Raw genomic sequence first — 13,188 nt, 5'->3', positions numbered from 1 at the left:
AAAAAAAAAAAAGGGAAATATTCAAATGATATACACCGAAAGCGCGTCTCGAGCATACGTGAATTATATTAGGAATCTACTACTATAATATTATTATAATAGGCGTACGACGACGACGAATATGACTTATGCCATTGCGGTGCGGCACCGCAGTGGGTCGTCCAAACGTGAAAATATAATAATAATATTAGTATAATGTGTGTGTGTGTGTGTGTGTGTGTGTGTGTGTGTGTCACTCGGTGTCCCGACACGTCTGGTCGAAGCGGCGGGTCTGGCAAACGGAAGACGATCGATTATCGTCAGTCGATTTTCGTGCTCAATTGTGTTTCGATAAAATGTCAATGGGTTTTAATGCGCACTTACCTACGAAAATGTATAATATATATATATGTAATTTTAAGGCAGTAATACTCGTCTCAGTTAATGCGCACATATTTTATCTTTCAAGATTTTAAGCCGTTTTAACGTATTTAATTTTAAACGATTAGTGAGGTGTGCGTCAACAATTATGATATTAGCAGAAGTATATAACACAATATATAAGACTGTTGTGCGGCTATAGCAGCTATATATGTGTCTATATATTAAGACGTGCAATCGGTGTATAACATATTTGATATAATATTATGTACATTATTAAATTAGCAGACTCTGTCTGCGTGTCCGACAATTTTTACTTTGTGAAAATGCTAAGTGCAATTATTGCGTTTTTTTTTTAGAAATGTTTTAGGAAATTGAACGAATAAAAAGAAAACTAGAAGAGCGCAGAGAGTAAAAGAATCTCAGAATCGTGTAAACTTCATAGTTCCTGTATTAAATTGGTAATTATACTATTGAATTTTTCCAACAAATTGTTCGATTCTGTTCATTTGTTGTGCAGTCTTATGTGGTACATATATACGCCGGAGCAGACCGTTTTTTACCATACCCTATTCGATAAGCAGCAGAGTATGTATACATAATATATACTACAGCTACGGAACATTGAACCCAGCATTGTCTATTATTTATAACGACAAGAAGACCGAGAAAATTGTACCGACACGGATTTTACATACGTAATTTTATATTACCTATTATACCTATGTATATCGCACACGGATACCTATGTATATACAATCACCGGAGAATTCAATTTGCCCGTAATTCGTGAACACGAGAAAATTCGTCCCGATTGTACGTAGGTATAGGTATATATAGGTACCCAGGTATATATAAGTGAATAAATAACGCATTTATACTCACGCCGGGCGACGTGCGTGTGAATTTCGCGGCCCAGCAACTACAAGTATATATAGGTAATACATACGATGTATATATATATATATGTATATAGTGAGTCGGAAAGTTCAATTTATCCGCAAAAACGAGTAAGTACGTTTTGTAACTAAATATATATATTATATATACTGCAGTATATTTGCACTTATTTTAAGTGAATAACGTTTATCCAGACACATATGATTCCGTGATGCGTGCGCACATGTTTCGAGTTTCGACTGCACAACAGTATGTCTGCGTATACACATAGGTAGGTACATGATACATGATATGTTATATACCTGTACATATATAATATATATATATAGTGACACAGTGAGCACAAAGTATAACGTGTATGCTTTATATTGGTTAATTTTAATTGGTTCGTAAACGCGAGTGAATTGCAATAACATGATGTCATACTTTTAGGTGATATTATTGTTATTATTATTAGGTATAACTAAATAAATACTATATTACGGTCGAATCACGAGCCATTCGCGGTTGACGACGTTTCGACACAAATTTCCAGCGAGTTTCGATTTTTCACTAAACCTTGGCGCCGCGTGCTGCAGTTTACGCTGCCGACGATTGAATTCGATATTTTAATAATTATATTGTTTACCGATCGCTTTGATTTTATACTGCGAAAACATTTTCCAAAAACACAACTACACAAGTGAAATAAAAAATGTATTCGAAAACGAATCAATGTACAACGCCAATGCGTATTATTAACATAATATGTATATACAGAACACTATATAATATGTAGCAGTCTCGCGGCGAGGAGATTGTCTTCTTATTTGTTTGTTTTTTTTTCAATATACACACATATAATGTAAAAACTTTATTATATTATAATGCACGACATTCGGCGCAGAATGAAACGCAAATCTTGAATATCTTATCAACACGTCGCCCAATTATCCGCAAATGATTACGAGTCGATTCGATTTGCGCCTGCACGGTGCGGGAAGATCCAGTATTCGTTTTTTATTCAATTTTTTTAGAATCGCACTTGAACTCTTACCGATTTTTATATATTATGTATGGATTCGAACGTAAGATAAGCCGGCTTAAGTTATACTATTTCCAATTTGCTATTGGTATCACACGATAATAAAATACTAAACCACTAAACGAATGTAGGTATATATTATATAATGATATAATAATAAGCTCACCTTTGACATTTTTTTTTTTTGCGAGTTTGCCAAACGCAATTTTATATTATACAAAATCATATTATGTGTAGTGGCAATAATATATTATCGGACCGCTGCATGCAGATCTACATAAAAATAATATTCTATTCACCTATATATATACCAATAAGCGGATTGAAGAAATAACATAACGTGCTTACGTATAATTTGTATAACTTGTAATCATAATAATCATAATAATATTATTATATTCTCACGCCGTGGGCATACAGAATAATATTACGAAGTGAATCCTGCAGCAGAGGCTGCACGCGGCAATCGGTTTGTCGGATTTGTGGTGAGTTGGCCGCCGATAAAATTGTTAGGGAAAAAGGCCGAAGAAAAAATTGATCGGAAATCTTTGAACGAGAGAGTACTTATTATACCTAAAATATAATAATATGCGACCTTGTATATTATGTGCAACTGTCCTTATTATAGAAAGTAGAAGTGTGGCAATGATGGTTTTTGTCGGAGGACCTTTATACAATCTGAGGCATCTCGTAGCAGAGTTCCCTGCAGGCCGTGTTTAAAAATGTACTGATTTTTTAATTATTTACATGTAGGTTTACTTTTGTCGTACTCGTACACCTAACCTTCGAGTGGAACGAAAAAACATAATAATCCACAACTATTTGAATTACCTTTTATTGGTGAAAACAAACAAAAAAATATCAGATACAATCAAACATACGCGCCTCGCTGGAGAACCCGCACTGCCCTTCCACCGCGGTGCTTACGTTCAGCTTAGATATAATTGAAATATGTGCTGTCTCAGCTCATTTACTTCATTGGCCTATTATTATGAATACTATACTGTTTTTAATTTTTTGCTTAATATATAAATTTGTGTGTCCCAAACTGGTTAGCGCATAAAACACTTTCAAATTTATATTTTTTACTGAAATTGTATCATCCATGTAAATTAATATGTTCATATCGTCAAGACCTATAATATGTTTAAATCAATAATAATATAATATACTGTAATATAACACAAAATAGTTTATATTTTGTCCGTTCTACGGTTAAAACAACATAGTATTTAGTTGTGGCCGTCTTCGTTGGAAATCCAGAAAAACAGTAATAACAATATTTGAAGAAAATTTCTTAAAATTGAGTTACTTATCTCTTCGTCGAGAGATGTTGATTGGTCTGTGTCTTGTCTCAAGAACGAATAACGACGGCGCTGTTCAATTATAACACGTAACAACAAGTTCACTAATTACTTTAATTGTCTATTGGACGAATTTTCTGAATTTTTTTCAGCCAATCACATTCTGGCTTTTAATGGTCGGTGATGCTAGGAACTCCACCACTTGCCATACTTGAAACGAAGAGTGATACTATGATTTATGGCGCCCGCATGAAAACAACAAAATTAATAGTCAACACCAGAGCACCTGCAATACATATTATTATTATATTATATATATATTATATTCTTATAAAAAGCGGCGAAAACTAATTTAAAGAAAACAATGCTCGCTCGCGGTATGTTTGGTTTACCGTGGTATGTAGTAGATACGTCAGCGAGTAGTATATCCAATAATAATAAGGGTTACAAAAACGAGAACATATAATATATTATAATATAAGTTTTAATATTATTTTTAATCTACATATATTATAATGTATACATTATTATTATTATTATTATTACTATTATTGTGTTATTATAATATATTCTCATGGGTGTGACCTGCGCCGTGTGCGTTTGTACACAAGTCGGTGGCGCGAGTGTGTATATTCCAATCAGTCGCTCAGCATGCGGTTCGGACCGAGTCCCCGGTGTCGGTCCGACCTGGGAAGCTCTTAAGTGATTCAGCAGCAATCGTATAAACACTTACGGGCCGTAAGCACATACAGGTGCACGAGGACCCGATGATTTTTAATAGAAACTCGCGTGTGTTTATTTTTTACCGACACCCGCGCGCGGTACCCGCATACAACGAGAACAACGTTCATATACGTACATATAATAGGCGTATACATATGCATTCTTACACGGAATAACCGGCACACGCGTGTATGAAGTATAAAAAAAAATATTAAATTATTCTATAATAATAACACGGGCACGTCGATTTCCGGCGACAAATTCGAACCGATATGGGGTTATACGTACCGATAACGACAGCAGCTGCTGCAGCAACCTCGCCGGACGCGGAAATCATATAATAATATATCGAGTCGACTCGGCGTATAACACTATACGTAGTGTTTGAACAACTACGAATAATATTTAATGAAATATGATAAAACATTAAAAACATTAAAACGTTTAAATGAAAGATACGAAAAAAGGTCCCCCGGAGAATATTATTTTTTATTACGTGCCTGCCGCATAATGATCGACAGCGCCAGGTTTTGAGCCAAGTCCCTCTAGTTCACGTCGTGATGTCAAAAACACAAACATTTTATCTTAGACCATAATATTATGTTCTCGCGACATCCTCAAACCACTTTGACACTCAATTTTTGTACTTTTTTGTCTTGTCATTTAATGGAAAAAAATAATGATTATGATTATTTTGTTCCCACTGTTGTTGCCACTGTGCGGACGTACGCCACTTGTTGCATCTAATAGCTAACCTATATAGAGTGATTCCATCAAGCATGATGCCTTTTTACATCATTTGATAATGAAGGTACATTCAAATCGTGATTTTTGGAGTTTTCAGATATTCGAATAATTATTTTTGAAATATTTATCGGATATATTTTTTACGCAGTTCGTATTGCCGAAAAAATAGAATTAAAACCACCCACAATATTGTAATATAGATTACTATATATGTATATTTAAAGTCAAGGTTCGAGAACCAAACTGCTTTGGAGCCCGCTAGACAATTTTCTCCAGAAACTAAGGTATACTAGGGTATTGCTGTTCGCGTAAAAGTATATCAATACATATATTATAAAATATCAATCAAGCATAGCGCGTTTATGGTAATGTATGGTACAGCCGCGGTATCTGGTTTAATGCAATACAACCCCGGTCCCCGGAGTTACAGTACAGTGGTTTCCCGGAGTCGTCACCGTTGTGGCTGCAGGTCGGGAAAGTATCACGTCGGACGGCTTTTCTCGGATTCTTATTAATTTCCCGACCTACATCAACTGTCGCGAGGGCGTTTAGAGTATACCCGACCGGTGAAAACGTTTTAGATTTCTTATACGAACACGCGGATTCGAGATTTTCGTTGACGAATACCATGTATTACAATGCGTGCATAATATAATGTAATATAATATAATATAATATAATATAATATAATATAATATAATATAATATAATATAGTATCGATTATTCTTCGTTTCGCTTCTCCGGCGCCTCCGGTTGTCCGCTATAATAATATTAGGTACCCGAATACCAATTACCAGTTACCAATATATATAGAGTTGCCTCCGCCGTCCCGGAATTATTATTTTGTTTTCTTCGGGTACTATCTCCGTGTATCGCACGCACATACCAGCTATAGCACATCGCAATAATGTATTGTATATTATATGTTTATTATTATTATTTTATTAATATAATAGTGTGCAAAAAAACGGGTTTGCCGTCGCGAATCCCATAAAAAATACAATACGTTATGATATTCGTTAGGTTTCGTCCTCCGGAGATGTAACTACCGTATAAAATAACGTGTGTGTAATCCGCATATGTGTGTAGGTATATACCAAACAAGATAATATAATATAACATGTATATAGTTTGTACGTGTGTGTGTGTGTGTGTGTGTGTGTGTGTGTGTGTGTAGTATGCGAAAATAAAACACCATTCCGGAGATGATTTTTTATTTACATATTAAATATTATAATCTCGTATGTATATATTATATTATTGTGCGCGGTCGACTATAAATATACGTTATTATTTTAATTTACGTTATTATACACACACAAGCACGCATCAAACCAATAAAACGAAGCTTTAAACTTAAATAAAATATTATACGTTAACGCGTTTTACATCGGCAATATTATATATATGTATATATATATATATTATATATACGCTTAATATTATAATTTATAGTATTATTTATAATATATATATATGTAAATAATAACATCTTATGCTCGGATAACAACGCATATACTGTACGTGATTGTTGTGTATACAATACTCGCAAAAAAATTACGATGTTTGGGCACATAACATTTTGACGTTTACGTTTCGAATGTTTATTTTGTTCGTATTTATACCCATGTTTATGCGTTATATATTGACTAGGTATACGGATACAAAAACTGCATAATATAGTAAGTACATACATATAACTATGTTTATGCGTTTTTTCTTTGAAAATTTGTCGGCCCCGCCTCGTCCAGTTTGACTATACCTGGGTGTCAGGTATATCGAAAAACCAAAGCGTGCAAAAAAATCGTTTCGCAAAAAAAATAACCACTCGTACCCTCGAGCACGCCGAGAAGAAAGTGCGGTCTCGAAATGTCGTGTTTGCAGCGTGTGTATACGAATATACTACTTTTACCGCATTACAATGTACACTTACGAGAACCCACGTAAGTACCTATATATAATGTGTAATTATAATATATTATTTTGTTTAGATGGTTGTTTCGATTAATTACGATAAAAGTGAGCATTATGTACTACGATTATGTATTCGAGTTGGGACATCTAAGGCAGACCTATATCGCTGTGCGATTACGTTACAAAACCTATCTATATATATGTACACACCGTGTGTAATGTGTTGTTCAGCCGTATAAACGTATACCTTTAGTTAATATTATGCACACATTATATCGGGTGATTCAAGACACTCGTTATTCGAAAAGCATTTGTTTTTTTAAAAGTTTCAAAGGTCGTTAAAACTTTTTTTTTAAATTATATTTTTAAATATTTTTTATCCTCATGGTTGTTTTACTTTTTTCATTTACTACGTACAGTTTTAATTTCATCTTAGATGGAAGAATATATATTTTTTTTAAATAATTCCATACATCAAATTAAGGACTATAGCAGCTTATGACTTATAAGTATTCAAAGTTTTGATAAATGACTATAATACATAGAGATCGGTGGATCAACATTTTGTGCGATAACCGCGCGCCGCTTCAATCTTCTCATCAAATTGTTTAATATTTTTAATTCATAAACTTATACTCTTCCTAAATTCAATTTTATGTATCGATATACCTTGAAAGAATTCTGCTTTAGAATATGAAATTAAAACTGTGTGTGTGTCGTCATTAAAAAAAAAAAATCATAGCACGTTACTCGACACTCAGCACGTTCCTCTTCGAGGAAAATCAATGAATCATAAATATAATTTTGCTAATAAGTATAGCCGCGACAGCGAAAAACTTACCAGACTTCGGTAAGGAATATTGTAAAGCGTGTCCATCCCAAATACGTTTGTGCATGTGTTAAGACTTACAGAAAATGTCGAGAATAAAAATTTAAAAGTAATACATATAATGGCATATGTTAAAAATTTAGTTTCTTAACGACTAGAAAGCAAAAACCACGTGAGATTTTATTTTTCAAAAAACATTCTTACTTTTTGAAATAATAACGTGTGCCAACGATAAAACAATCACCCGGTATTAATAGGCGTATACGATAATATATATGTATATAGACGAGACCTCTGTGCGAGTATACGTTTTTTTTTCGCCATTCTTTCGCTGGGCGTCTTATAATTACCGCGAGGATATATTATAGGTAATGGGCATCACTTTCTGCAGGCGGGTACACATATACCTATGTGGTATGTATGGTATATACCTATATGCATGCGTTACAAAGAATATTATGTGTGTTTTTTTTCCAATCTTATCGGGAACTGCTGTCGCACTGCACACGACGACGACGAGCCGTCCTGTAATTTCATTATCGGCGAGTACGCATATTATGTAGGTATACGTCTAATTGATTTTACCGAACCGAACGGCGCTCCGTCGGCCTCGTATACCTAGGTATACTTTCGTAAAATAATATAATATAATAATATATTATTATTATTATTATTATATATTGCGTACACGTCTCGGTCCGCGTCTTTTGTGTCTACCTCTCGTATTATTATGTACGCGGGAGGTACTCGCCCTTTTAACATAATGCGACGCGAACAACAAACCAATTTGCGTTATCGCGTTTTATTGTTGTGTCGAGTGCTTTGTAAAATATCATATTATTATGCACACACGTACTACACACACGCACACACACACACACACATAACATTATACGTAATAAAATTATAAATACCTAATACGGAAAAACGCGTTGATCCGCGGCGGCCGCGTAATATTATTGTATAATAAGACGGAAGAGCGGGGGTCGTGTTTATTTTATTGGATCGGGCAAGCGAAATTATTAATTAGACGGCGACCGTCTGGGCTGCAGGTATTTACTTATGATATATTTCACGTAAAATAATAATGTCAGGTCGTGTCTACCTACTTTTTGATATTCCGCGGTTGTAAGCCTGTGTTTACTGTAAGCTACGCGCTTCTACGTCTTAGTGGGAGTGTAAAAATACGATTATTTTTGATAATTTTTAAAAACCTCGAAAGGGTACAAGGGCATATTTGCGTTTAGCAAAACCTGCGACCTCTTGTCGTTAACTCTAGCGATCAAATCAATTGACTTTAAGCTCAATTTTACCATTATCGAACTTGAAAACAACTAACCAAAAAACTAACTTTAAAAACATTATCAGCTGAGCTGAGCTGGTATGAGTATTTTTAACAATTTTACACAACGCATCATGGTTCGCATACGTTAAGTGGGCGTGCACACGAAAGGTCGGAATTCGGAGAAATTAGTCGTTAAATAAAAACAAAAAAAAAAAAAAAATGGTGGCTTGCAGGCTTGAATCACCTGCCGCTGTGCACAATGGCTCGTTTGACTTATACAGAAAAATATGATGTTTTCTCGTCGACGCGTATACGGCTAATTTAAACGCCTATACACACATAGATACGGGCTCTCGGGGTTTCCGACTGCGTGCTTGTCAAGAAACATCTGTCCTCGATGTGACGGAGGTACACGTCTCTTATCCGGGGACGCATCTCCGGAAAATCATCCCGGCGTGGGCGAAAGGATTAGGTATTTTCAATAGTCTACTTTAATAATAATAATAATAATAATAATAACAATATAAGACGTGTGTGTATAGAAACTGTTTGCATTTGTGATGCGGGCAAGCATATCGTATACGTTGTACGGTGTATTTAATAAACGGTTTTTCGAACGCCGATCCAGACGACTGATGTCTGCGGGATCGGTGGTTCGAGAGCGACTGCGGAGAAGAGATCGACTTCTGCGGCGGCGCGCCCGCGACGGGAGATGGTTTTCATTCAACCAGGAGATTACCGCTGAGGTTACCTATATATATACATATATATATATACCTACGTATATTATAGAATTGTTATCTTACGCGTCGAGGAACCTCGTCCGCTGCGGCGGCGCGCGTTTATATTACATACGCCGCGGACGAGAGAGGGTTAATATCGTTTCGATAAACACACCGCGTTCGCCCAGCCACCCCTCGCATTATAATACGCATCTGATATTATATTATATTACTATAATACGTGTGCTCGGAGACGCGATCGTATCGGCCATTATGTTATTATCGTCTCGTCCGTCGCACGTTATAGGTACGCGTGTAGGCACGCCGGGACGTGTGTGTGCACGACACCTCGACGCGTTCGGCTGGTGGACGTCGTCGTCGTCGTTGTCGTCGTCGATTGATTTCCCTTCGCGAGACAAACTGGTTTAAGAGTCGTGTTGGTCACGGGCTCGTCGTACGGGTCGGCCCCGCATAATATTACGTATAGTCGGAAAGCCTATAGCCGGATAAGATATCGTCGGGAGCTGAGCAGCGACTCCCGACCGTATGGGGTGGGGGGGGGGGGGTGTTATCTATGTAGGTGAGCGCAATCAGGCACTCGCAATCTCAAATGTACGACGACGATACCGAAATTGGTATCGATTTGTATCTGTTCCGGTCATCTCCGATATTGCAGGATACCTGCACCGATAAACATATACGAAAAATAGTATACCCTTAAATATTCTACTGTTTGCTATTGTTATTGTCATTTTTTGAGTTTTTTGAATTTTTTAATTACATTACGCGCGTTATCACGGCCTCTGCCACTTTATTCCAAGCTCGATCAACTATATTCATTTGAAATTCGATTTTTACACATTAACAAAGCGTTTTCAACTATAGCACTCGAAATTAAAAATGCAACATGTCACTAAATACATGGTAAAAAAAATTAAAAATGTAAAAATGTATAGTAAAATATGGTTTATTTTCAAAAATCTCTTTCCACGTTTACTGTTAAAATGATGTAAATAAAACAATATTTTTCTTAAATGTTAATAGTATCAGCCAGCAGGTATAGGTAAGTATGTATTATTTAAACGAGCAAAATACAGACATCACTCGAATATTATATATTGTCGTAGCGATTTGAAGATGACGGAATTTGTGATGTATAATAAACCATAAACGTGTGACTTGATTATTGGTTTCGGTGAGAATAAAATCTATTCGCTCAATTCGAAAAAATTTCGGTTTGATAAAAGTCATAAATATGTGACGGTTATTGGGTATATACGAGTATATAACAATAAAACGGTCCGTATTCGTGTGCAAACAAATATTTTTTATTCGTTATTTTCAATCAAATCATTTTACATCCCGAGGAGAGTAATATAACTCGTACTGTTGGTTTTACTGCTTTGTGGTGCCGAAATTATTATTGTTATTTTTTTTACACTTTCACAGTTCACACAGTGTCTGTGATTGAATATTTTCGAGGAAAAGAATTATATTATTGGATATTTCACGTTGATTGAATTTCAGATCTATCAAAATTACAATAACCTTCACACAGACTTTCAGACTGTTTGGTAGGTATAGGTAGGTACCTACTTGTTTATTTAAACTTTGTTCAGCGTAAAATGTTTGTATATTATATTATACTATTATGGTGGTATGATGACCATTGTTAATTAATTAAAATGTGTATATGAGAGCTAAATACTAAGAGTATGGTTGGCTTGGATATAAACTATAGTTTGCTCGACTAATTTGATCATGAACTATCACAGGTGTTATTATTTGTACATTTTATTTTTATTGTAAGACGTGAATGCTATGTATTCAATAAATTGAGTAGAGTTTCAGTCATAATTATTACCCAAAACAACATATATTATAACACTATACTGGTACTCGTTGCTTAGTAAATGTGTACTACCACTGACAGTGCTGCAGCTATATTATACATATATGACAGTATTTCCCAACTATAATGGGTCACGACCCAATTTCTGGTCGCTAAATTACTTTTGTGGGTCACAGACATTTATTAAAACGATTTGAAAATTGAATTTATTGTATTATAATTATATACTAGTACATATTATAGTAAGACAAAACAAAATTAGAATTTCTTTGTGTTTGGCATAGCAGAAGTGTCTAATAGTGGGTATTGCATTGTCGAAAAACTTGAGAAACTCTGTTAAGTATGATATTATACATTCTCGAATTATACGACTCGTACAATGTAACTCGAGTCATGCTGATACTTCACTCTAGGGGTTTAGTCCCAAGAATATTACTTAAGTACATTTTAAATATTACCACATTGCAATAAATATAATAATATAATATCATCTATAAGCATAACATAAATAAACTAATTTTTTAGAATTTACAAGCACATATTATTATATTGTAACATGATCGGTAGTGAACGCGAGTTCAATATAAACACTGTCCCGTTATAGGGTGGCTGACCTTTTAAACTCGTTCCGACGCATCTAGGGGAGCATAGAGAACACTAAGTGTGAATGAATGCATAAAATCAAATTAAAACCAAATGAAATTAATTCGAAATAAATAATTCTTTCGACAATTAAAAGAACCATTTTACATACTATCAAATTAAAAACTAGACACTCAGATCTAAAAATGAATCCATTATTATTGCCTATTAAATTCTGTACTCATAACGCCCTATACAATCTACATACTAAACCACTACCCACTCTTCGATCAACCAATCAATATACTGTATAGCAAAAAAATTAACCAACCAATAATCAATGTCCAACTATTCTTTCTATTGCACTCAGATGAAGTATTGGTGTGGCGACCTACTCCCCTGCAGGAGTATCGTCAGTATAGACGGGTTTCCCCTCAAGACACCGCGAGCTACGATAAAATTCTAATTTTTTTATGTATGCTTATCACACTATAATTATCATACTATAGGTATCGTGCACCAAAATTATGACGTGTAATGTAAAACATATTTAATGACAAATCGAAAAATTAAAACGAAAACAGTAGGTACCAACTAAAGCTGCAATAGAAATGATAATATCTGCAACTCAAACTATGAGACATCGACGTAGGTGAATACACCTACATAATATATTATCTCTTGGTGGAATATTTCGGAGGTCCTGATAAAAGAAAAAAAAACTCCAATACTTGAATTTCGCAGAGGTTTCGGGCACCTTGGCGGTCAGCAGCTCCCGCAAAACACACCCAACCTCCGCAGATTTCGGCAAAAATATTGACGGATTACAACGATTCATACTAAACTCAACTGCTGTACGATCAAAGCGGCTTTCAAGTGAAATTTACTATATTATATACGCTTTAATGTGCGTGTGTGTACATAGCTTTAAACTGACAGACCTTA

The 13,188-nt window shown here is 35.0% G+C and overlaps 1 long non-coding RNA gene across 1 annotated transcript; it reads left to right on the top strand.

Moving 5' to 3' along the window:
- Positions 1–578: 578 nt before the first annotated feature.
- Positions 579–1,250, top strand: LOC111028665. Its single transcript, XR_002603925.1, has 2 exons — positions 579–821; positions 881–1,250. It is a non-coding gene; the product is annotated as an uncharacterized LOC111028665 (long non-coding RNA).
- The last annotated feature ends 11,938 nt before the right edge of the window (positions 1,251–13,188 follow it).

The sequence above is a fragment of the Myzus persicae genome, unplaced genomic scaffold (assembly GCF_001856785.1).
Source record: "Myzus persicae strain clone G006 unplaced genomic scaffold, MPER_G0061.0, whole genome shotgun sequence".
NCBI classification, from domain to species: domain Eukaryota; kingdom Metazoa; phylum Arthropoda; class Insecta; order Hemiptera; family Aphididae; genus Myzus; species Myzus persicae.
The sequence above is the reverse complement of the archived record's forward strand: the minus strand, read 5'-3'. Positions and strand labels throughout refer to the sequence as shown.